Consider the following 26,113-nt stretch of genomic DNA (forward strand, 5'->3'; position numbering starts at 1 on the left):
TTGCACATGGGGTCTAATTTTCAGATTTGTGAGGTTTTGGCTTGCAAGTAGACGTTAAATCACACCATAATATGATATGCAATGTGTTTGTGTACCATTAGGGTCATAAGGAATGAGCTTTAGGACTTGGTGCATTGATTTGCAAAATCCGGCTGATGTGAAACTGGTTTGTGCGTCATGGCAAGTCAGCAACTTTGAACCTATCCCAAATAAAATTGGCTCGTGCATTTTGTCTAAATTTTAGACCATTTGTTAATTGCAATGAAATTGATTGAATGTAAAAAGGACCAGATAAAAAGGGTTTGTGGTTTGGAAATGGCAATGTGTCAAAGTAGTGGTCATGACATGATTTTAGGGCATTATGGGCATGTTGGACCAGCTTGGCCAATAGCAAATCTGAACCTCTTCCTCAATGAATTAGGTCTTGTACCTTGAAAACAAGTTGGAGAGGAAGTTATTTAGGACATTTGGCTCGAAGTGTAATTTCAAAATCTTGAAAAATGAGAAAGTTATGGTCTTTGGAACTTCCCATGGGCCATTCTTGGCAAAATGTGACCAACCAATATGACCTAATTTGGTGATTTTGTGATTTTGTCATTTCTTAATTTCCAAGGCACAGTGATGGATGTTTTAAGTTCATGTGATCTTACCATGATGGGAAATAATATTTGGACCTTTGTGGAATTATTTTAGGTCAAATTGGTGGATGGATCAAGTCATGGAAAGTTGAAAAATCAAGTACAAACCAACTACTTGTAACATGGAATGAACGAATATTTAAATGGTTGATCTTGATTGTAATGGCCATGAAATGATGTTGAATGAGTGGTAGGGTGATTGGATGGCCAAAAATGAGCAAGTTCAATGATCAAGGGATCCTTAAACTATGGTTTCTTTAGCCACTAGTTACATCAAGAACCATGGTCAAATGAATTTGGGTTTGAGATGTAGGGATCAAATTGAGATGTTTAAAGGGTATGTGGCATGAAAAAACTTTGTATTTGAGGGGTCCTTAATGGCATGGTCAAGATCCATGGTAAATCATGAGTTGTACAAGCCAAAAGGAGGGTCAAGAGCTAGGGTTTGGTCTTTGGGTGACCAGATGAATCTTGAAGCTTCTTCAAAGGGGACTCACCACCCAAATTGGACTTGGGAAGTGAGTGAGATGTTTTGATTGATCCTCCAAGCTTTTAGGGATGCTTGAGGATGATATTGAGGTCAATGTGGCTTGGTCACACCCTAACATGATCAAAGGATCTTGGGGCCTCGCAGATGAATCCCATACCTTGGGCTTGTGGATTATTGTGATCATTAAGTACACATGCATATGGGATGATATGTATGGGATGAATGCTTAAGGTTTAGGACTCAAGAGAGTGATATGGGGTGGGGAAAATTTGAGGATATGACAATAGCACACCCAAGTTTTCGTCTTGCTAAAGCCAAATTATAGTTGATTCCTCCTTGTGTACAAAGAAGAGGCACATTAGAGAACTGACCAAAACTATCAATAATCTTGACGTCATAGTAAATAAAAGAATACCAAGTGATGTCATCATTGGTGAGAGACATAAGTCTTTGAGAACATATTAAACAACCCTTGTTTTCTTTGAAGATAGGAGATTGCGGCAAGTGGGAAATAAACCACTTATACAACAAAGATGCACAACAAACAATAGTTTTGTTTCCCTTATAAGTCTTATGATGAATGGAGAAATAGGTGCCATCAAGAAAAGTTGGAAGAGGATTCCCAACCAAGAAGATCCTAATAGCATTAACATTAACAAAATTATCAATGTTGGGAAACAAAACCAAACCATAGATGAGTAAGTCAAGAATAGCTTCGAAAGGCACCATGCTACCAGCATTAGTAAAACAAAAAGCTTTCTCCATCAAAAACTTCGAAGTCAACCCCCTAATACCTTCTTTGACAGTGAGATTAGCATCTACGTCAGATTTCTTCAGATGAATAGCTCCAACAATAACTTGAGATTCCATAATCCCTTCCAAACCACTAAAAGGAACCATATCAGAAACTGGTATACCCAAAAGATAAGCATACTCCTCCATGATAGGTAATAATTAATACTCAGGGAAAGTGAAGCATCGGTAGACAAGATCGTAGAGTTGAACTTTAGTACAAAGAAGGACATCTTCAACATTAGTATATAGAACAGACAAAAGTCTTCCAAAACGGTCTTTGAAATCCTTAGGATCATCCACAAAAGATGATAGCTTTCTCAACTCCTTAAGATCAGGACATCTCAAGCTGTATTTCTGAGTATTCCTTCTATCAATATCCGCGGTCAAAATCCCTACGATGTTTGCGCAGAGAATCTCTAAGTTCCTTGAAAACTTAGAAAAATGCTCATGAATGCAATGAATGCATGATGCAACAACCACATAGAATATCACACAAGGTACACAAGCAAGGTCCAAAGGTTTGGAGTCACGAGCATGGAGCCAAGAGTAAGAACCAAACCACAAGGTATGTACTAAGGGTATAATCACCTATAGAAAGAGGTTCTAAAAAGTTCCCAGAGTCATAATTCCATCTTTTGGATATTATCGACTTAAACGAATAATCTCCAACCAATAATATTCTTAAGAGAAACTCGTCTGAGTGTAGTATCGTGTAACAACTAATTCAAGTCTGCACCTGAATAACCACCGCAATACATCATAAAAGGCGAAGATGGGTTAAGAGTTTTAAGGTCCTCGAATTCTCGGGCTCCCAGTTCAAAAAAATTAATACCAATCACGACTACTCACATGACATTAGTAATCCCAAAGGGGCCTCCAGTGAGCGGGGGATCTCAAGTCATCTTATTAAGGATTAAATCCACGTAAGCCAAACAAGACTATACCACCCTCTTATCATAAGAGCACTCAAGTCCGGGTATATGGCTTATCTCAGCACACAGAGATCACCAAGCACCAGATAGAATAAGTAATAACAAACAACAACAAACATAATATACCCAGATAAACAAGGATAGGCTAAACCCACTAGGGACTACTCCCCAACAGAGTCTCCATTTTCTATAGCGGTAAGAAATTTGAGATTAAGTTATTGATTAACTTAACTCATAAAGCAGGAGTCGCCACCGCGTTTTTATAATTTCCAAAGAAAATGAAAAAAGAACGAACAAAACCCAAAGAAGTTTTAAAACAAAACTAGTAAAAAAGAGATAAGGGCTCGAGGGATAGTTATGCAAAGAGAAGGTATTAGCACCCTAAACATATATGGTACTCCATGGGAACCTCTTTGAAAATATATGTGTTTTAGATTTAAAATGGTGTTGTTTATAAAATACTGGGGAGATGATAAAAGAAAATGTTCTTATAATTTTGTGTTTGCCAAGAGTTTCTGAGTCTCATGTCTACGTACCAAGAAAGTGCAATGGAGGATCAAAACCTCGTAGTTCGTGGTAAAAGTAAAAAAATATTTTTGTTTTGATTCGTTTTTAATTAAAAGACATTTTTGTCATTTTAAGGAGAATACTAGACTAGTCACACACAAGTATGAGAACTTTACATCACCACAGAGAAGAGCTCCGACTTGGATAAAGATCAACAAGTATGCCACTAGATCTCTTAGGTGGAAAAGAATTATCATTAATACTATGGGGATAGGAGAATTATATCTCAACTATGGAAATGACTCATGTCTAAACTTTGAGAAAACGTTATTAAAATAAAGAAGTGCAAAAAGGGCACAAAAATAGTTTGAATGAGTTATGTATTTTTTAGTCCTTTTGAAATTGGTATAAATATGATTAAGATGTATTAGCATTTATTAAGAAAAAGGTTTTGAAAGTCACTTGACAATAGTTAATGTTTATTAAGAAAGTGGTTCAAGTTTGAAAACAAGAAAGTTTTGAAAAGAGAGAGGAGATTTTGAAAATCAAAGAAGGGGAGGAGGAGAAGAGACTATCCTAGAGCCTAAAATAAAATCTAGGGAGGACAAATCTAACCAAAAGATAACAAGCTTTATAACATAAGTCAAGCAAGAATTCCCTCCTTTGGATTAAGCCTCAAGCAAGCCAAATAAGCAAAGAATAAACCATGCATCAGATGAAACCAAAGTAACCAACTCAAGTCTTCCAAAGAAGCCCAAAGTCAAAGGTACCAGATGAATACCAAGGCATCAAATCACAAGCTTCCAAAACAAGGGTCAAGGTCCTAGTTCTAAGTCCATAACTCCATAACTTTGTTAAGGATAGTAACCACAAGTTCGTGAATCAAAAGAACCAAAGTTTTCGGGGTTTTTTCCTTTATTAATGTCTTAAAGAGAAAAGAAGTCCAAATGGACAAAGAACAAATAGCATAATTAATAAACAATATGATATAAGATGCTAAAAATAAAAGCATAAATAAAATGACAAAAAAAAAATAAAGAACATAAGATAAATGACATTGAAGTAAAAAATAATACAATAATATGTTAATAAGTGATGAAAAATGAAAGATGGTTTAGTCATTTTTTGGAGAACACTGAACTATTCACCCACAAGCATGAAATATGAACCTATACATCACCTTGAGAAGGGCTCCAAATTGGATAAAATCAACAAGTATGCCACTAGCTCACACAGGTGGAAAGGAAAAACTATTTTCACACACTACCACGGGAAGTAGGAGACTTACAATCTCACTTATGAAAATAACTTACTTTTGCGACAAATTTAGCACTATGTTAAGAAATCGTAATTGGACTTATATAGAAGTCACAACTATCTAAGGCCAGTCAATAATAATATTTATGTTAATACATGCTAGAGAAATGATATGTAAATAATTCTCCTAAAGCTATGCAACACAAAAAAAGAAAAGGGGATGGATCAAGCACAAAGGCTAGGAGGATGGTCCATTACATCAACCCATACTTCATAGTACTTAGGACAAACTTATGCATCAATCAAAAGTACCTTAAATGATCCATGATCAATTAGGAGGTAGATTTGAAATGATGAAAGTTCATCAAGTACCAACCCACACATCATGAACAAGATGGACATAAACCATCCAATTGATCATGAGGAAGAGGAAGAGAATGGGATGAAGAAGAAGAGGATAAGAGAGATCACACCCAAATTAGATAAAAGGATTGATCAAGTCATCCTCAAAATCAATCATCCATTTTGGTGGATTAGCGTTTTCACCCCATCAACACCCAAGATTCATTGAGTTTAATGAGACCTATGATCAAAACAACCATGATCCAAGGCCAATAGAAGTCAACAAAGGTCAAACAAATATAAAATGAAAAAAAGATAAAATAAAATGCATCAAAAATATTTTAAAAATGAATTTTAAAAGGGGAATAAAAGAGAAAATCCATAAAGTCCACCAAAACACCAAATAAATGGCTAAGAAAATTATGGAAGGTTGGAAATAAAATAAGAATCATATAATAATTTTGTCATAATTTTTAAATTCATAAAAGTATTTTTAAATGATATCAAAAGTTCACTCAAAATGCAATAGAAGTAAAAAATCAAGAATTTAAAAGAAATTAGGAAATGTAAAATAACTTGAAAGAAAGAAAAAGAAATTAAGACAATAATAAAAATAAGAAAATAAAGTATGAAACAAGAGGGAAGAGGGTGCATGCTTAGCAGGTGGTGTGAAAAGCATATCGAATGGGCTTAATTGATTTGTTACCACCCCACACCAATGCATGAAGGAGGGAGAGATGTTAGGAGATACTCTAAATAGGCTTGAGGCCCAAGGGCGCCCAACCAAGAGAGTGAGAAAGGATTGCCACACTCAATTTAGTGCATCCATGTTCAAAACGTGTTTCATCATCCTCTAACCAGAGCAGTCACCTCCGTCGCGTTGGAAATCACCTCTGGAGGCGACGGAGGGCAAAGTGCCTCCAATAATATATCAGAGCCTTCGTCTTCTCCTCCTCTACCTTAATCCAAACTCCATTTTCCCAATTGATTCTCAAAACTCCAAATCGAGCCTAAATGTAAGAAACCTAGATTACTAAATCTGAAATTAAACACGAATCTCAAACAATCTCAACCTTAGGACTTAGGGCTAACACTTTTCTATGTCAATTCCATCATCTAGTAATGAGAAACAGGATAAAAAAAAGTATTTCAAAAGTGGAGCACCAATCTTTAGAGCTGTGAATCGCTCAGGTCAAGCTTGAGATTCTTGAAGATTAAGATGATACATAATCCAGAGAATCGGGTAAAATCTTCAACTCTTCTTCGTGCTTGGTTATCTTCTCCTTCTTAGCTCTAGTCTGTAGGAACAGTGAGGTGAGAGTGATCAAGGTTGAGTTATTGTGATTATGAAAATTGGAGAGGTTGAGAGAGCTTCATGAATTTTGCTGATATAAAATTGAGAGGGGAATTTTGTGAAGACTGACTCGTCTCCACTCTGTGAGTTTGGTCCTTTTCTATGGTTGAAGTGAAAGAGTGTGATGAATGAATCGAGAGCTTTTATTTGTGAGAGATGTGCTGGATTTATAGAGTGATGAAAGGGTGGTTTTAGTATGAATTTGAGTTTGAGAATTTGTTGAAGCTGAGAATCAAAATGAAAATGGAGAGTGTTTGTGAGGAATGTGATCAATGATTTTGGTTCAGAATGAAATGATTCGAGAGACTTTTTATGATCAATGATTGAGTTATTCATTGGTGGTTGTGAGCATTGGGATTGTGAAAAAATCAGTTATGGAAGTTAGGAGTTTTTTGGAAATCGATGTTAGTTTGTTATTCTATAACTGACTTTGTGGTTCCCAATGCAATCAGTTAGGTTAAGTTGTTATGAAGTTTTGAGTGAGGTTAGTGTTGGTTTTTGAATGGTTAGTTATGATTGAGAGAAAACTCTGTTATCAAGTGGTTGAGGGAGATTTTGTAGAGGTTGAAACTTAGGCATGAGTTGTAGATGGTTATAGTTTTGTTTCTGTTTGTTATGCAGGGTCCTTGGTGGCACTTGTTATTGTGACTATTGTTCTTGAGGTGGCTATGCAATGTGGAGGTTCTAATCCTAATTTGGTTCTGCATGATGCATTTGGTAGCTAGTATTGTAGTCACTTGGCTTGGTTATGGTGGTTTGCATTCATTCTGACTTTGAGCTTGGTTTAAGCAGTATGGAATCATGGTTTTTGCTTTTGCAATTCTGACTTGGCCTATAGTGTATTTTGCAATCTTGTGTTTAGTTCCATTGCCTAATGACCTGGTTTATTTTGCAGCAGGTCTCTTGTAAGTCATGTGCACATGGTAATGGTGGTTGAATAGTGCAACATGATGACATCAAGATTGGAATCTGGAGCATCATGTACACATGGCAAACTCAAGGATCAAGGATAAAAAATTGGCCTTAGGATTAGAATTAATTTGGACTTAGGGTTTTTGGATGAAAAGGGGTTGAGTTGACTTTGGTCAACGTTGACCAAAAAGTCAATTGTTGACCAAAGTCAACAATTTGTCAACATGTTTTTTGGGGTATTTTTTACATGTAATGAACATTATATGATTATGTAATGAATGGAATTTACTATTTTGAATGAAATTGGGTTGGTTTTTGAATCTTGACATTTTGTATGGAATTTGATGTTTGTATGATCTTGTCTGAACATGATACTTGAAATGAATGAATTTGCTATGAACTGATGAATTTGAATCATGAACCATTGTATGAACATGCTTGAAATGGATTGAAATGAACTATGGACATGACTTGAACATGACTTGTAATGAACAATGACAAGCATGAAAAAAAACCTTAGTAAAGACCAAGATGTACAATGAATTAGGACCTAACTGTAGCGGTAAATTCGTGACCATCAAGTTGTGGATAAACTTGACGTCAGTAAAACCAGAGTCGCCACCGCACTTTTATTATTTCCAAAGGAAAAGGGAAAAGTACGAACAAAACCCAAAGATAAGAATTTTTCAAATCAAAACTAATAAAATGCCAGAGATTACATGTAAGGGGGTTGGTTACACAGAGGGAAGGTGTTAGCGCCCAAAGTGTCCTAGGTACTCCTAGGGAGCCCTTTTTGTGTGCATATGTTTTTGGTATAAATGATGTTTGATAAAATAAAGAGTGTGGGGATGACAAAAGAATTCATTGATTATATTTTTTGTGTTTGACAAGACCTTCGGTCTTATGCCTACGTACCAACATAAAAATGAGGGATCAAAACTCCGTAGTTCGTGGTAAAAATTTCAAAGAAATTAGTGAATTAATTTTAACAAAGGTTTAATGAAAATGCACAAAAGGCCAAAGATTTGAATGGGGTTGTTAGCTCTTTTTGTCTTTTGAAATTTAAGTCAATATATTTAAGTTTACTTACAAATTTGATTTAGGAAAAGAAGTTTAAAAAATTCAATGGCATAAGGCCAAAGTTTCTAATCATTAAAACATGTCTAAGTTTGAAATCTCAAGCAAAGAAAGTTTTTGAAAAGAGGGAGAGATTTTGAAATTAAAGAAGTGTGAGGATATGAAGAGACTACCCTAAGCAGAAATTTAAAAGTTAAGAGTTAAAAAGATCTGACCAATGGGATGCAATCCAACAGACAAGAATGTCATATAGAAACCCATTTTCCTTTGGACTTTAATAGGCAATAAGCAATAAACAATGATCAATGAGCAACATCTAAGCATCAAGTGAAAACCAATGCATCAAATAAAGATATCATATCCAAGCAAGCACTCCAATAGCTAGCAGTCTTCAGTGTCTTCCAATGTATCAGATGAAATATTCCTTGATCAACTCAAAACAAAAACATCAGACATAGACAATAATAAAATAACAATTAAGCACAGAGACAGAGTAAAAGATGAATCAAAGATATCTAAGGTTCTGCGTCAGATGAAGGCATAGTCAAAGATAACTCAGTCTCAGATGTTGGTGTTGGCCAAGTCCTTTAGCACATGGAATGTTGCCTAGTTCTAAGTCCAAAAATTCAGATCAAGTCCCAACAGTCTAACAAATGTTTTTTAAGGTTTTTGTTGTTACTATGTATTTTAAGGTCCTAAGACCACAAACAGAATCAGAACACACAAACAAATATATACAATCACAAGATATGGCTCAAATGAACAAAGTGAAAAGGAATGAAACATAAACAAGTTATATGAAATGTAAATGGTGGATGAATGGTAAATGAATGAAATTTAAATTGCATAAAGTAAATGACTTGAAATTAAAAGCATAATAAATAAGAGTTAGTCAATGGTTAGTCAAATGTTAGTGTTGAGTTTTAATTGATTAAGTCATTCTTTGGAGAACACTCAACCATTCATTCACAAGTATGAACCCTTAAATCAAGACATCTTCCATAAGAAGGGCTCCAACTTGGATAATTCAACAAGTATGTCACTAGCTCTCATGAAAGGAAAAGAGGTCAAGTTTCCACATAATTCCATGAAGAATGGGAGACATACAATCTCACTTGCGAGAATAGTATGCTGTGAAGGTCAAATTTATCTCTATGTTAAGCAATCATAATTGGACTTATGTAGAAGTCACAACTATCTGAGGTCGGGCAATAAAAATATAGGTGTTAATTCATGTTAGAGATTTGATACAAAGAACCAAACTCCTAAAACATACCACACACTAAAAGAAAATGGGAAGGACCTATCTCAGTCAGACTTGTATTGATTCATCTGACACAAGTTCATTGATGAATAAATTAGCATTTAGACATTAAATGAGGGATTGAGAAACAAAAGGGATGAAGATGAAGAGGGAAGGGGAAATAGAAACACAAATTGATCATGAGAGGAATTTCATTTGATCAAACCATCCATTCATTTTGAGAGAGGAAATATACATTTCATCAATCCCCTAAATCCAATGGTTTTGATCAAACAAAAGTCATATCAACCATGACCAAGGTCCAAACAGAAATTCAAACATCACAAGACCATAAAAATGGCTCAACATGATTTTAAACATTTAATCAATTAAAAATGAATTAAAATGCATTTTAATTTTGACAAAACCTCAAATCCCTTCAAAACACCAAATAAATGCTCAAGGGATTTATCCTAGGTCAAACAAGGTCAAAGGACCTTAGACAAAAAATTTCATAATTTTTAGACAGTCAGAAGTATTTTAAAACAATTAAAAATATGCACAAAAATATTTAATTCATGAAAAATACCAAAGTTAATCCAAAAAATATTTTTAATTCAAAATATGGAAGAGAAAAATATTTTAAGATTTTTGGTGAAAGTCCCATATATTTTGGATAAAAAATTGATTTATTATGAATTACACAAAACAAGGCTATTAAAAAATAAAATCAGAAATTAAAATAAATGAGAAAAAACAAGGGCCACCAGATCTCCCTCATTAATTGAGGTGGCAGATCTGATGGCCAAGCGCGCACGTTCCACAATGGTCCTTATTCAATGCACAGTAGGTTTGGTAATCACAAGGAAAGACTGAGATTAGAACATTTCAAATAGATCAGATGGCCAGGATGCACACCAGCACATCATCGGAGCCCTATCTCCGATCATCTTCTTCGGTGGACCTCACAGGACTGGTCCACCATCAACCACCACCAAAATGAAAACTAAGGACATAACTTTAAAGGAAAAATGCTCAAGAGCTCGATTCTGACCTCCATTTCATCCAATTCCAAGTATATTGAAAGATACATGGATTTGAAATTTGAGGTGCATGATCAGAGTTGCTTTGATTTGACCTCAAAGCAACTCAATATTATTGCCTATATTGGTAGGACTTCAGTCAACCAATAATCAATCGAAATAGTTGATAAATGAGGGAGAATCGAAGAAGAGAAGTTTGAGAAAAATCACCTTCGGGTATCTTCAATTCAGCTTGATCTTGCTTCCAATTTGTCTTGGCTCGACTCTAAAAGCTTGTAGGAAGTGAAATGGATTAATGAAAGGCTTGCATTCTTGGAGTTTCAATCTCAAAATAGAAGGAGGATTGAAACTCGATTTCAAGTGATATCTTTAAGTTTATCTTTTAATGGAGGTTAGGGAAGCAATTCTTCAATGCTTAGCCAGAAGGGATCCTCATTCTAATCATTATGGACATGTATTTATAGGGTTGTGCATTGCTTTTCACACACTTGAAAATTTTGCCAAATTTAGCAACATTGATGCATAGATGCATGGCCATTGATTTGGGCCTAATCCATGATGTAATCTCACTCCAATTCGTGCATAATGGATCCTGAGACAATAACATGTAAGCATGCAAAAGGAAATGGTCACTTGAATCCAAAACTTGCCAAAACAAACCCATCAAAGGAACCACATGCAAGTCCCTCAATTCTTGTCTAAATAAGGTGAGCTTGGACTTTTTAGAAAGGTGTCATCAAGGGAAACAACTTTTATGTTTAACACTTTTCCATTTGGATCTTTGATCATGATGAAATTTGAGGCGGAAGTTGGAGAAATTAAACATAATTGAGATTTTTCTAAGTACCAAGTCAAATGACCACTTCTTCCTCCTTGAATAACATTTGCTATGAGCTCCAAATGAAAATGGGTTCTTAACCAAAGTTGTAGCTCTTTCATCCCTCTTAAATTTGGTCACAAATTTGACATCATTTGGATTTGGCATGAGGGAGTTATGCATTTTAGACGTTGATGAAAATTGCTTGTTCAATGATGATGGCCCAAAATGACCTATAACGTTTCCTCTTGGCACATGCCCTTGAAAGTTTGTTTTGACATTTCTCAAAGAAAAAAAGTTGGAGAATACATCTTCAATTTGATCATGGAACTTGGATGTCCTTCATCTCATACAAATTGAGCAAGTTATGGTCCTTGGAAGTTGACCTCCTAACTAGGGCACATACAAAATGACATATAATATTTCACCATAAAAAATGACTTTCCAAGAAAAAATAGATCTTGATGTCAACATGTTTGGAATGTAATAAAGAGTAACGTTTATATTGGAATCATTTTCATATGACAAAAATTATAGGAGATAGGGTCTAGGGAACCCCAGTTTTGACTAGTTGACTTTCTTTGGTCAACCTCTTTGAACCAACTTGCAAACTTGAAGCTCTCTTGATATTTAGGAGTCATGGAGTATCATATATGCATAAGATGATGTATAATAAAGTATGCCTTGGAATATTTGACCAAATGTTGAAGAAACTTGCTGAGGAAGTCACACAAGATACCCAGATGAGTTAGGGCTTCCAAGACAAACAAGCTTCAAACTCTTGATGAATTCTTGATCAAAATGACAAATAAATAACATGGGGGTCCATATATTATGTTTAGAAACAATATGGACCATTGTTTAATTGACCTCTTGCACTAACGGTCTCAAACCCTAGTTGTGAGCTTGATGAGGCATCGGTGGATGCACACACTACCTACAAAAGAAACAAAGTTATACATAGAAATATTTTTGGCATTTTGGTTAGTAAGCAAAATAAAATAAAGTATGATATAATCAAATTTTATTGGCGATCTTTCCTAATGCAAACCCAATGAATGAGGGGTAAGGAGGATGCCAAGGTGTGATCCCAAAGCCAATGCAAATGATGAGATAGCATGAGGGATCTCAGAGTCAAAATCGGGGTCTTACACTAATAAAAGATTCATGGACCAAGCACCAATGGAAATTTAAATGGCATGAAATGGACTTAAATAACATTGACCAGATGAAACCAAGCAAGGCATGGACTAGGAACTTGAAGTGACCAAATGAAATAGGCCTAAGCAAGACATGAACTTGGACTAGATATGAAGAAATGATCAAATAAAAAGTTGTGGAATGGAAGCAAATGAAGGTTGTGAGGCCATGTACTTGGGATCAAACAAATGGACACAAGCATAATATGAATGGAATCAACATCAAGGAACCAACATGAATGAGCCATGAACAAGAGACTATTGAATGAAACTTGACCAAGCAAGAGAGGGAAACACAAATGGGTGAAAAAGAATCAGATGAAGTTAGGGTTAGGAGCCCACACAATGAGTACTAGACATCATTAAGATTTATGGGGCCATGATCAAGTGGAAACCCTAAATTAGGGTTTTGCTTCACAATAAGCCACAGTTGAGTTTCCAATGTCAGGAACATACACAAGAATCAAGAGATACCTCCAATAGGGTTTGGTTGACTGAGAAACCCCAAGCTACTAGGAAACCCTAATTTCCACTAGGTACAAGCACCAAGCTTTGCATCCAAAATACCTATTCTCTTTGTAGCGGTAATATTTTTGAGATTAAGCTATTAATTAACTTAACTCATAAAGTAAGAGTCACCACCGCGCTTTTATTATTTCCAAATAAAAGGGAAAAAGAACAAATAAAACCCAAAGAAGTTTTAAAACAAAACTAATAAAAAAGAGATAAGGGTTCGGGGGGTTAGTTATGCAAAGGGAATGTATTAGCACCCTAAACATCCATGGTACTCTATGGGAACCTCTTTGAAAATTTGTGCATTTTGGCTTTAAAATTAGGTTGTTTGCAAAAGATAAGTAACAAAAGATGTTTGTTTTGATTCATTTTTAATGAAAACATATTTTGTCATTTTAAGAAGAATACTCGACTAGTCACCCACAAGTATGAGAACTTTACATCACCACAGAGAAGTGTTCCAACTTCGATAAAGATCAACAAGTATTCCACTAGCTCTCTTAGGTGGAAAATAATTATCATCAATACTATGGGGATAGGAGAATTATATCTCAACTATGGAAATGACTCGTGTCTAAACTTTAAGAAAAAGTTTTTAAAAGAAAGAAGTGCACAAAGGGCACAAAAATATTTTGAATGAGTTATATATTTTTTAGTCCTTTTGAAATTGGTCTGAATATGCTTAAGGTGTATTAGAATTTATTAAGAAAAAGGTTTTGAAAATTACTTGACAAGAGTCAAGGTTTATTAAGAAAGTGGTTCAAGTTTGAAAAGAGAGAGGAGACTTTGAAAATCAAAGAAGGAGGGGAGAAGAAGAGACTGTCCTAGAGCATAAAGTAAAATCTAGGGAGGAAACATATAACCAAAAGATAACAAGATTTATGACATAAGTCAAGCAAGAATTCCCTCTTTTAGATTAAGCCTCAAGCAAGCCAAATAAGAAAAGAATAAACCATGCATCAGATGAAACCGAAGTAACCAAGCAAAGTCTTCAAAAGAAGTCCCAAGTCAAAGGCACCAGATGAATCCCAAGGCATCAAATCGCAAGCTTCCATAGTAAGGGTCAAGGTCTTAGTTCTAAGTCCATAACTCTACAAGAATTCTAAGGATAGTAACCACAAGTTCATGAATCAAAAGAACATAATTTTCAGGTTTGTTTCCCTTTATTAATGTCTTAAAAGGAAAAGAAGTCCAAATGGGCAAAGAACAAATAGCATAAGCAATAAACAATATGAGATGAGATGCTAAAAATAAAAGCATAAAGTAAATGACAAAAGAGTAAAGAGCATAAGATAAATGGCATTAATGTAAAAAATAATACAATAATAAGTTAATAAGTGATGTTAGTAAATTGTATTAGTGATAAAAAATGAAAGATGGTTTTGTCATTTTTTGGAGAACACTGAACTATTCATCCACAAGCATGAAAGTATGAACCTATACATCACCTTGAGAAGGGCTCCAACTTGGATAAAATCAACAAGTATGTCAATAGGTCTCACAGGTGGAAAGGAGACTTACAATCTCACTTATGAAAATGACTTACTTTCGGGGGAAATTTAGCGTTATGTTAAGCAATCGCAATTGGACATATATAGAAGTCACAACTACTTGAGATTGGTCAATAAAAATATTTGTGTTAATACATGCTATAGAAATGATATATAAATCTTTCTCCTAAAGCTATGCAAAAAAAAAGGGAAGGATCAAGGACAAACTTATGCATCAATCAAAACTACCTTAAATGATCCATGATCAATTAGGAGGTAGATTTGAAATAATTAAAGTTCATCAAGTACCAATCCACACATCATGAACAAGATGGACATAAATCATCCAATTGATCAAGAGGAAAAGGAAGATAAGGGGATAAAGAAGAAGAGGGCAAGAGAGATCACACTCAAATTGGATCAAAGGATTGATCAAGTCATCATCAAAATCAATCATCAATTTTGGTGGATTAGGGTTTTCACTCTATCAACACCTAAGATCCATTGAGTTTGATGAGACCTATGATCAAAACAACCATGATTCAAGGCCAACAGAAGTCAACAATGGTCAAAAAAATATATAATGCAAAGAGATAAAATAAAATGCATAAAAAATATTTTAAAAATGAATTTTAAAAGGGAATAAAAGAGAAAATCCATAAATTCCTTCAAAACACCAACTAAATGACTAAGAAAATTATGGAAGGTTGGAAATAAAATAAGAAGCATATAATAATTTTGTCAGAATTTTTAAATGCATAAAAGTATTTTTAAACCAATTAAAACAAGGGAGAAAAGAGACAATTCAAGAAAAATATAAAATAAAGAAAACAAAATGTTGAAAAATAAAAATCAAATGAAGAAAAATAAAAGAGAATTTTAGAATTTATTTTGGTGTTTTTTGGATGCAAAATGAATTTTCTATGAATTTTTTAAAGAAAATGCAATTTAAAATAAAAAAGAAAAGGAAATAAAATCAGAAAAAACACATAGCATTGGATCTGACTTCATTAATTGATGTTGAAGATCCAACAATCACAAGGATTGGGATTCACGGTGGAAATTAGCCAAAATAAAACATGGGATCTAATTTAAATTGGACCAATCAAAACATTTCAAATGTCCAGGGTGTCTTCAAACTTATATGACCTGAGATAAACTTCGTTCATCTTCTCCGATGGTCCCTCGTCGGAGTTTCATCGTTTGGTAAATTCAGAACAAGAGACCACCAGCAATGTGATCGCCTTCTCGTCACGAATTCAACCTCATGCTCCAAATTCATTTATCTAAATTGAGCATGGGGAATTTCAAAGAAGTTTCAGAAATAAGAAAGCCACAAAAAATATAATTAAATGATGAACACGATCAATCAACACCAGATAAGTTAGGGGAAAGCATCAGGGACTGAAGGACTACATTCTGGTAACTTGTTTGAGTGCAAATGATGCTCAGAACTACCTTATCCAAATGGTGATCAGAAGTTGATGAAGCTCGATTTGGTTAGAGCCCTTCAGGTGGTCTGGGAGCTTGGGAATTTTTGCAAAATCTCCAGAGAAGACCAAAGGTGTTAATGGAATCAAGAAATTGGATTGAAACAAGCTGGAATTCAAAACACGATAGTTGAATTTTTCTGGAAAATTTCAGATTGAAGTAGGAATTTCTTGGCTCTCAAAAGCTTAGAAATGAATGTAGTAACTTCCTATATTTATAGGGAATGTGTTTGGATCTAAATACGTGTGGAATCAAGCTTAATTCGTGCAAAACGAATTTGAACATGAAGTGAGAAAAATGTGACTTCCAATCCATCAAAACTCAACCAAATGATGTGTTTCAAGGGTAAATTAACTTCTGGAGACTTGGTTAAACATGTTTTGGTCCAAAACGCGTGCTAATTTGGCTTGGAGTTGAGATTAGTTAAGTTCAAATTTCAGACCATGGTGATTTCTTCAGTTCCAAGTCACCATGTTCAACTCAATGGGGCATCTTGCTCAGGAGGCTTTTTGATCCTATTCTTTTTGCAATGTGTTGAAATAATAACAAGGATTAGAATGTGTCAAGAAAGGTTGCATTTGGATGCTTAAACAAAAAGTTATGGCATGTTGAAGTTGGCACGAAAAACTGGTCATGTAACTTAGAAAATTCTATGTCCCAAATGGTTGAAAATGACATATAATGTCTCAATGAATTTCGTGGCCTTCCAAGCATAATTGGAATTTTATCCTTGAAGAAAACTTGTAGAGGACATCACAAATTATATTGTAAAAAAAATGATCAGCATCAAATTTTGAAAATTGAATAAGTTATAATCCTTGAAAGTTGAGAAAAAGTCACTTGGAAATAGGTCAAATTTTACTAAGTCCACAAATGACCTATAATGTCTCCAAACTTTTGACGATCCTCCAAGCATAATTGGATATTGTCATGTAAAGAGAAGTTGTAAGAAGAGTAATATGCAAAAATAATAATTCAAAAAATTTGAGAATTGAAGGAGTTATGATCCTTTGAACTTTGACTTCAGATGTTGACTTTTTGGTCAAACCACTTGGAACAAACTTGTGCACTTGAACTTTTCATGAATTTCAAGGTACATGGATGATCATATGAACTAAAAATAAGGTATCCTTGAATGTCTCTTGATTGAATTTCTCAAAGTTTGAGGTAACTTATTGAAGAACGCATGAAAATAAACACATGAACCTTTGACTTTTCTTGAGAAGTAAGCCACAAGACTTTGAGATGCTCTTGATCCAAATGAGATTGAAAGGTTCTTGAGGACCTTGAAGATCATGTTTGAGAGATAAGCCTCTTGATAGTAAATGGTTGAGCACACTTTACTGAGGAGTCAAATAAACCCTAGCTGATGAGCCATGTTTGATGCTCTTGATGGAAAAGCCTTACCTTGCACAATAAGCTTTAAAGAAAACAAAACATATTTTTTACATTTTTATTAGTGGCTATATAAGAAATTAACATATAAACACAAAGGTAAAACACCAACAAAGAGGTGCTTGATGATCCCTGCAAAAGGCAAACCCAATGATGAGAGGGAGAGGGACCAAGAGGTGATCTTGTTTGTATGCAAGGATGCAAATGGTATGTGGGATCTTAGGGTTAAGAATTAGGGAATGACACTCTTGTATTGAATAATGCTCATGCAAATGGAATGAGTGACCATGAGAACATGAATATGATTAAGGTTAGTGACCTAGATGAACATTGTAAAGGTAGGGTAAATTTTAGGGTATAACACTCGCTTCATAAAAAAGGAAATCATTTGCCGTTATAGGATTCCCAACAAGATCATTAATGACAATGGATTGAATCTTAATAACAATATGATGAAAGAGTTATGCAAAAATTTCAAGATCGAACATCATAACTCATCACCATACCGTCCAAAGATGAATGGTGTTGTTGAGGCAGCAAACAAGAACATTAAGAAGATTGTTCAAAAGATGGTAAAAACATACAAGGAGTGGCATGAGATGCTACATTTTTCCTTACATGGATATCATACTTTAGTATGCACTTAAAATGGGGCAACTTCATTCTCTCTCGTATACTACATGGATGCAGTACTTCATGTGGAAGTAGAGATTTCGTCACTAAGGATCTTAACAGATATGAAGCTTGAAGAAGTTGAATGGGTTCAAACGAGGTTGATCAACTTAACCTTATTGAAGAAAAGCGCATGATAGCCCTCTGCCACGACCAATTATACCAGAAACGATTGAAGAAAGCATTTGATAAGAAGGTTCGTCCTCAAAATCTCCAAGCAAGCGACCTAGTGTTGAAGAAGATCCTTCCAATCCATACAGATTCATGGGTGAAGTGGATACCCAACTATGAAGTACCATATGTTGTAAATAAATACTTCTCTATAGGAGCTCTGATTCTTACAACTATGGATTGTAAAGATCTCCCACTACTAGTGAACTCATATGCAGTAAAAAAATACTTCGCCTAAAAATACTCGCTAAATCAAAAACCCCGAGGGGCGACTTAGGCAACAATGGGCATCCCAACGGACCACAAAAAGAAAGTTCAAAGCAAAAATTAAGGATAAAATTAAAAGAAATAAAAGAACACGCAAAGTTGAAAACCCCAATGGGCAACTTAGGCAAAAAAAAAGGGTATCCTTGTGGGCTGAAAACCCGAAAGGGCAGTCCAAAAAAAAGTTAGGGATTTAAAAGGCAATAGGACACGGTCTGCGAAGAATATGTGAATCCACTAACACCATGGAAACCCCAAATGGGAGAATCGATCCGGTCACTCTTCTCAGAAACAAAGTACCAGTATCTTGAAGGATATATGGATTATAGAAGAGTTGGAAATCAATGGAAATCAGAGATTTTCTCATTATCATTTTTGTTTTTTTGTTTTTCTCAATGACCTCTTTTAGGAATTGCTTCCTTATGTAATCACCCATTTACATGTCAACTTCTTATTAATAAAAATCTCTTTTATTAAAAGTCCTTCTTGTTCTTACCTTTCTTGCTTTTTTGCAAAATAACAATTTATTTTTAATAAACAATGCATTGGAAAATTTGGGGATAGTAAAAAGCATTGAAAGAAACACGAAATTACTTTTATTTTGAAATGTCTGAAGGATAACCATGATTTCCAAATAATGCATTTGGTGCACAGGACATAAAATCACAAAGGTTTCCTTGACCTAGCAAATCACAAGAACCTTCATTCTCTCAGGATGATCGACACACAACTTGCCAACATAGATCAAACCTAGGACATTAGAAAAGATCAAGTCACCATTGGTACCTTCAAAACCCAATCCTATTTGGCATCTTAAAAATCTAGTCACCATTGGTAATCGTCTTCATTGACACCAATCAATATAGGTATACAAAAGCATTGCTTCACTTTGATCCTTTTTACAAAGAGCACCAGGCCTCACATATCATATTCATAACAAAAGCCTGATCATACATCGACATCTTGCATATAGTATCCATCATTACATGGCATTGCATCACTAAAACATGTATTATATCCATCAAAATGGAGTATTACACAATACAGATCCAAACATGTATACTTAACATAAGCCAAGATTTAAGCCTTTCTCGAAAGCATAGACAAATCCTTAGTCGAGATAGTGTATTTCTTCGAAGAGAACATCATCCCCAAAAAAGTCTTATTTGGCATCCCCAACAGGTTTCCCTCAAAACATTCTTTCTTTATTTGTCTTTTACAAATATTATTGGCCTTTTTCCAGTATTATATGCCTTTTGCATATGAAATTTATATACCAATCATCTTGTCTTTCGCAATTTATTGTTTCCTTTTGCACAAGATAATTGTCTCCCATTTTGCATTTATCTTTTGTTAGTCCCCTCAACCTTTTGCACAAGGGATATGTCAGTCCCCTTACCTTTTGTAAAGTTTCTTATGCCTTTTGCATTAGGATTATCATCTCCGATATACTTGCCTTTTGCAAGTCTCTTCGTTCCTTTTGCATGGGAAGTTTCTCTTTCTACTTACCTTTTGTAAGTCCCCCTTTCCTTTTGCATGGGAAGACCCTTTTTTTTTATCCTTGCCTTTTGCAAGTTCTCTCAGCCTTTTATGCGAGGAATTATATTTCTAACATACTTTCCTTTTGCAAGTTCCCATTGTCTTTCGCATGGACATATTCATTTATTTACACTTACCTCTTGTACGTACCTGTCGCATCTCGAAAAATACGATCTCTCGCGGTGGCCGCGGAAAAATTGATTCGAACAGAGTCGCCACCGAACTTTATTTATCCCAATGAAGGAATAGGAAAATATCGATAAAACCTTTCAAAAAATGGAATAATGGTCGTCGCAACCATATTCGGGTTCGGGAGTCGATTACATAAGGGGAAGGTATTAGCACCCCTCACATTCGTTGTACTCAATGGGAACGTTTTAGTTTAATTTGTGATTTGACTGTTAATTAAATGTTGTTTGTTTTCTTCGAGTGAATAAAGGATTAAAAATAGAGATGGATGGAAACCTCAGAAAGGGGGAAAGGGAGGTTTTTTTATTAGTGTGCTCGTCAAGATCTCGCAATCTCGTGCCTACGTATCCTTATGGTGCAATAAGGAAATCAGAGCATTCGTAGTTTGGGAAACTACGGTTGGTGGGTGCCTTTTAATGAATGAATGTTTAGATCGTATTCTAAAGGCTAAATATTGGCTTGTCTACTCTCGGCGGAGGCTTAAGTACTAGTTTGTTGTGCGCGTTAGAAAGGATTAAACAGTGTTCTTTTTTAAAAGAGTTTTGATTGCACGGGGGCGAGGAAAGAAGTTTGATATGTTGGATGTGTTTTAATGAACAAGTGCTTAGATCGGATTCTAATGGTTAAATATTGGCTTGCATGCTCGCGGTGGAGACTTAAGCACTAGTTTGTATATGCATTAGAAAGGATTAACCAATGTTATTTCTGAAAAGAGTTTTATTGTTGATCGCACAGTAAGAGGAATTAAGTTTAATGTGTTTGGTATTTTTTATAAGAACGACAAAAAATTGAGCAATATGGTGCACACCAATCGTTCAATTATTCGAGGAATAATAAGGCGAACGCCTCCTATTTCCTTTTTCGTTCAGATTAGTATTAAAAGTTGTTTGTGGAAATCGAATATGCACGGTAGTAAGGCGAACGCCTCTCACTTGCTTATTCAAGGAATAATGAGGTGTGCACCACCTATTCCTTTATCCAAGTTTATTTAAAGTATTATAATCGGACGACGAGAGTTCAAGCAATATGGTGAGCGCCAATCATTCGAATATTTAAGAGATAGTGAAGTGAATGCCTCTAATACTCTTTTTCATCCAAAGTTCATTTAAAGTGTTTTAATCGGACGACAAGAATTCGAGCAATATGACGAGCGCCAATCATTCGAATACTCAAGAGATAGTGAAGCGAACGCCTCCCATTATCTTTTTCATCCAAAGTTTAAGTTATAAAAGTATGTTATTAGAAGTTGTATCTATTTTAAAAATGATTTGAATTTGCACGATTAATCAGATTTAGATAGAAATACTTGGTGTATAAATGCTCTAATCAATTTAATTATAATCGAGTAGGTCTAATTGTAAGAAAGCCCAAGAATAAGCTATGTGACGTTGATGGCGATGCTAAAAGCAATCGACTTACAAAGGTGTTGAAATTGGCTCGACATTGAATTGAGAGTTATGTGATTTATTTTATTGAGATTGGTTTGAATTGATCGCAATGCGCTCAAAACCGGTTAGTACGAAATGACAACATGATTAATGTCATATGCAAGAGTCATAATGCGACGAAAACACCAAATTCATTTGATGATATGACGACACATGACTTATATTGAAACCAACGGATTCAACCCAATTAACAGAAAACTAATTACCTAATTAAGAACTAATTAAATAGAATTTAATAAAATAGCTAAATACTAATTCAAGTAGTTAGATTAATAAAAAGTTAAAGGGAATGAGATTAGGTGTATAAATAGGCGGTGGGGTAAAAATATTAGGAAGTCTGCTTAAGCCCAAAATTGACAAGCTCATATTTAACAATATGCCCTAACCTAAATTCTAACATAATAAGAAAACAAAATATATTAAGCACAATAGAGAAACCGTGAATCTGTTTTATAACATTCAAATAACCATAATCCATAGGAGTAAGACACATGGAACGCCCCCATTTGTGAGAAAAATAATATATAAAAAAAGGATAGAAAATTGTAATGAACGAGAATTGAAGCAAAATACATTTATCACTGCAAAATAATAATCCTCCTTCATGCTTCAGTATCTCTCTATTGAAAACATAATCATATTCAAATAATACTTCTAATTTTAAAGAAAAAACAATAAGTTGAAATGAAGAGAATACAAGAAAGTTAGCGAACCGGAGGATTGTAAACTATTGGATGGCAGAGGTGACAGGTGGTTTTGCTATGAACAAGAGGCGCTAATGAAGGCGATGGTAGACAAGGATGAATGAAAGTATGCTCCGGTGGCAGTTCATAGTTGTTTCCGGAGTGATTCGCGGCGGGTTTGGGTTGGTGTTTCTCGGGCGTGTTTCTTCGTCGGCGACTAGTTTGGAGGTGGTGTGCGGTTTTTTGTGAAAGAGTGTTGTTCAAACTTGAAGTTTGGTGGTGATAGTTTTGTATGGTCGTAGGATATTTCGCTGTGGTACATCGAAGTTTCACGATGATTCAAAAATGGAGATTCACAGCTTGTATCTTTACCAAACATTGTCAGTGAACATCATTCAATAATTTGCGACATGAAAATAAATGGTGAAGTTGAGTCTTTGACGGAGATGAAGGAGAAGTGTTATAGCTTTTCTTTTGACTTGCTTTCCTTTTCTTTTTGGAGAGGTTTTGATATATGTATGTGGCTTTGATGAAAAATGAAGAAGGTTTTGTTTTTTAGTGGAATGGCTATGAGGTTTAAGGTGGAGAAGTGGAAGTGAAAAAGTGGAAATGGTGAGTTATAGGAAGTTTTTTTTAAGGTGGTTTTATGCTTAGCAGTGGGGAAGAAGTTGATGGGAGTATTTGACGCGGTTGTCCGGTTGTGGAAGTTTATGTGCTCTGATGGTTTACATAAAGGCCAACGGCGATGATGTTGCTATAAAACATGGAGGATTGAAGGTGACAGTTGAGTTTCATGTTTGTGCATTTGAAGATGTGTGAAAGAGGCTTGTGTAGTGGTGGTTTTTGAGAGGAAGATCAAAGAATGTGGTGTGGACGGAGGAGAAGAATGGAGATGAGGAAAGTTTGTAGGTGGGTGGCTCACGGAAGCAGTTTCGACGGTGGGAGTCTTTTTGGAGGAAGGAAATTTTTTCTTTTTCTAAGAGGTTGAAGAATCATTACAAAAAGGTTCCAAAAATGAAAAAAGGAGAGACTCCTTATGTACGTTCTCTCTTTCCTCAATCAAAAGTGATGTCCCCCCTTTCAAGGCTGCGTTTGCCCATCTGCGATAAAAGAATAACCACTTTTTTGTCTCTCCACTTGATAATGGACACTTGTTGCCTCATGAATGGATATAGTAAGATATTTTTTTATTCAGGATTTAAAGAAGCCCCTCCGCGTGTCCAAAATGGAGTGGAAAGTTGGGAGATATTTTCTTCACTTTCTATTTTTCTTTGTTTAATTATTTATTTAAATTCTATTTTTAATTGGATGAATCGTAGTCACATGGATCACTAATATGGGCCCTTGGTTAACCCCAATTTAATGGTCGAGATCAAATCAAAGAAACATAAATTGTAACCAACTTTAAAAATCTAAAATGCCTCATTCTAGATGATTTAACTGAATTAAATGGGATTAAATCAATTAACTCCAATAAAACTCACTGTTTTCTAAATAAATATGATAAAAATAAAATGAAGACATGGAAGTTCCTATTTAAATATTCTGATTATTTTGACAAAAGAACAAAATTAAAACGACTAAAAATGAATAAAAGTCGGGCGAAAATTTGCTCGAAAAATTAAATCGGATGCACTAAAATGATCAACACGAAATAAACTTATTGAAAAAATACAGCATTTCTTTTAATTTCGAAATAAATTTTGATCGGTTAAAAGGCTTAGGCGGATCAAAATGCAACTGAAAAAGTCGTCGAAAAATATAACGAGCACACCAGGTTAAACTACGCGAATCGTAGATTAATAATACTGACGTCTGCAAGCTTGATTTCAAAACTTTTTACCCGCTGATTTTGCATGTACTTGAGGAATGATTTAACCAATTAGTCTGTATATTCGAGAATTTATTTCGACTGATATTTTAGGTACTATTCATGATGAAATGCATGTCATGCTCGGACAAAATTGGGGTATGACAGTACCCCTTGCCTTTTTCATGGTAAGATTCTTTGGTTTACTTCTTCTTGCTTACCTTTTCTAAGTATCCTCTGCCTTTTGCATAGGAAAATATATTTCTACCTTCACTTACCTTTTTAAAGTATTCTTCGTCTTTTACATTAGAAGAATGTATCTCTCCTTTGCCTTTTACAGAGGAGAAATTACTTCATCCTATACTTTCCTTTTGTAAGCCCTTTCCTCCCTTTACACGAGAAAAGTCCTTCATTGCCTTTTGCGTGAGGGAATGCATTTACTATTCACTTGCCTTTCGCAAGTCTTACTAGCCTTTTGCTAAGGAGTTCTTATCATCTTTTGTATGAGGAAACATCTTCCTTCTTGGCCTTTTGCTAAGAAGTTCTCATTTCATTTTGCATGAGATATCATATCCACCTTTATTTGTCTTCTTGGCCTTTTGCCAAGCAGTTCTAATTGCCTTTTTCCTGAGAGAGACTAATTCATTTTCACCCTTCTTCTTAGCCTTTTGTTAAGGAATTATCATTGCCATTTACATTAGAAATCACACTCACTTTCAACATTCTTCTTAGCCTTCCACTAAGGAGTTCTCATTTGCTTTTGCATGAGAAATCACATTCACTTTCATCCTTCTTCTTAGCCTTTTGCTAATGAGTTCTCATTGTCTTTTACATGAGAAATCACATTCACCTTCAGATATCTTCTTGGACTTTTGCATGAGGAAATGTCATACTCTTTTACTTCCCGTTTGCAAGTCTCCTCTACCTTTTGTAACATAAAATCTTGTCATTCCCCATAAAAGTCTCACTTGCCTTTTGCAAGACGTCTCTTCCTTTGGCATGAGAAAACCACGAACTTTGGGAATTACCCCTATATCCACTATTACTTGCCTTTTGTAAGTACACAATCAATCCTCTTACCTTTGTTGAATCCTGTGGGAATATCACAACTACCAATACCTGCCAAAACTTGTTAAGTGCAGGCAAAATAGAAAAAAACCCTAAACACTTATACCTATCTCTTCTCTTCGGGGTGCAAATCTTTGGCATATTTTTATTTAATCCTCTTCTACCTTGAATGCCTGAAAGCCATTGTTATTCATACCTTCAAGTTTAAAAAGATTAAATAGGGGCAACTGTCATACCCTAAATTTGGCCTACCCTTATTCAATTCATCTGGCTTATAGCCTCCTGGTTTCATCTACATATATTTACCCCCAATCACTCATTTTTAGGAAAGAGAATTCATCCATATGCATACAACCATTCATTTCCATAAGATAACATTATTAGTTCAAAAGGTTCATGATTTCAACTGGATTATCTTAACATTTGGGATATTAATGATTTGATTAGATGGCTCTGATTGTTGCTTATGGAATAAGATGTTATGAACTCCAAGTGGATGCTACTACTAGGGTTTTGTTGTGCTTACTTAGGGATTAAGTCATTTTGGGATTATTAGTTGGTCAAAATCAACTATGGAAGGTTGACTTTTGTTGACCTATTTATTGGGACTCTCTTATTCAAGTTGGAGTATGACTACGTTTTTGGAAAAGGAAGAAATTGAAGACATTCACATAAAAGTTGACTTTTGGTCAACAAGTCAATCATGGAAGGTTAACTTTTGTTCACCAAGTCATTTTGATTTGTTAATTTACAGTTGACCATTACTACTTTCCT

General features: G+C 34.9%; 1 long non-coding RNA gene across 2 annotated transcripts; it reads left to right on the forward strand.

The window, feature by feature from the left end:
• Nucleotides 1-5,734: 5,734 nt before the first annotated feature.
• LOC127106716 (uncharacterized) lies at nt 5,735-7,547 on the forward strand. 2 transcript variants are annotated; one of them, XR_007795469.1, is made up of 3 exons: nt 5,742-6,204; nt 6,937-7,106; nt 7,211-7,547. It is a non-coding gene; the product is annotated as an uncharacterized LOC127106716 (long non-coding RNA). The 2 variants fall into 2 exon arrangements; XR_007795470.1 differs by having other exon boundaries at nt 5,735-6,204; nt 6,937-7,547.
• Nucleotides 7,548-26,113: the final 18,566 nt, after the last annotated feature.

This window comes from Lathyrus oleraceus, chromosome 7 (assembly GCF_024323335.1).
Source record: "Lathyrus oleraceus cultivar Zhongwan6 chromosome 7, CAAS_Psat_ZW6_1.0, whole genome shotgun sequence".
NCBI lineage: Eukaryota > Viridiplantae > Streptophyta > Magnoliopsida > Fabales > Fabaceae > Lathyrus > Lathyrus oleraceus.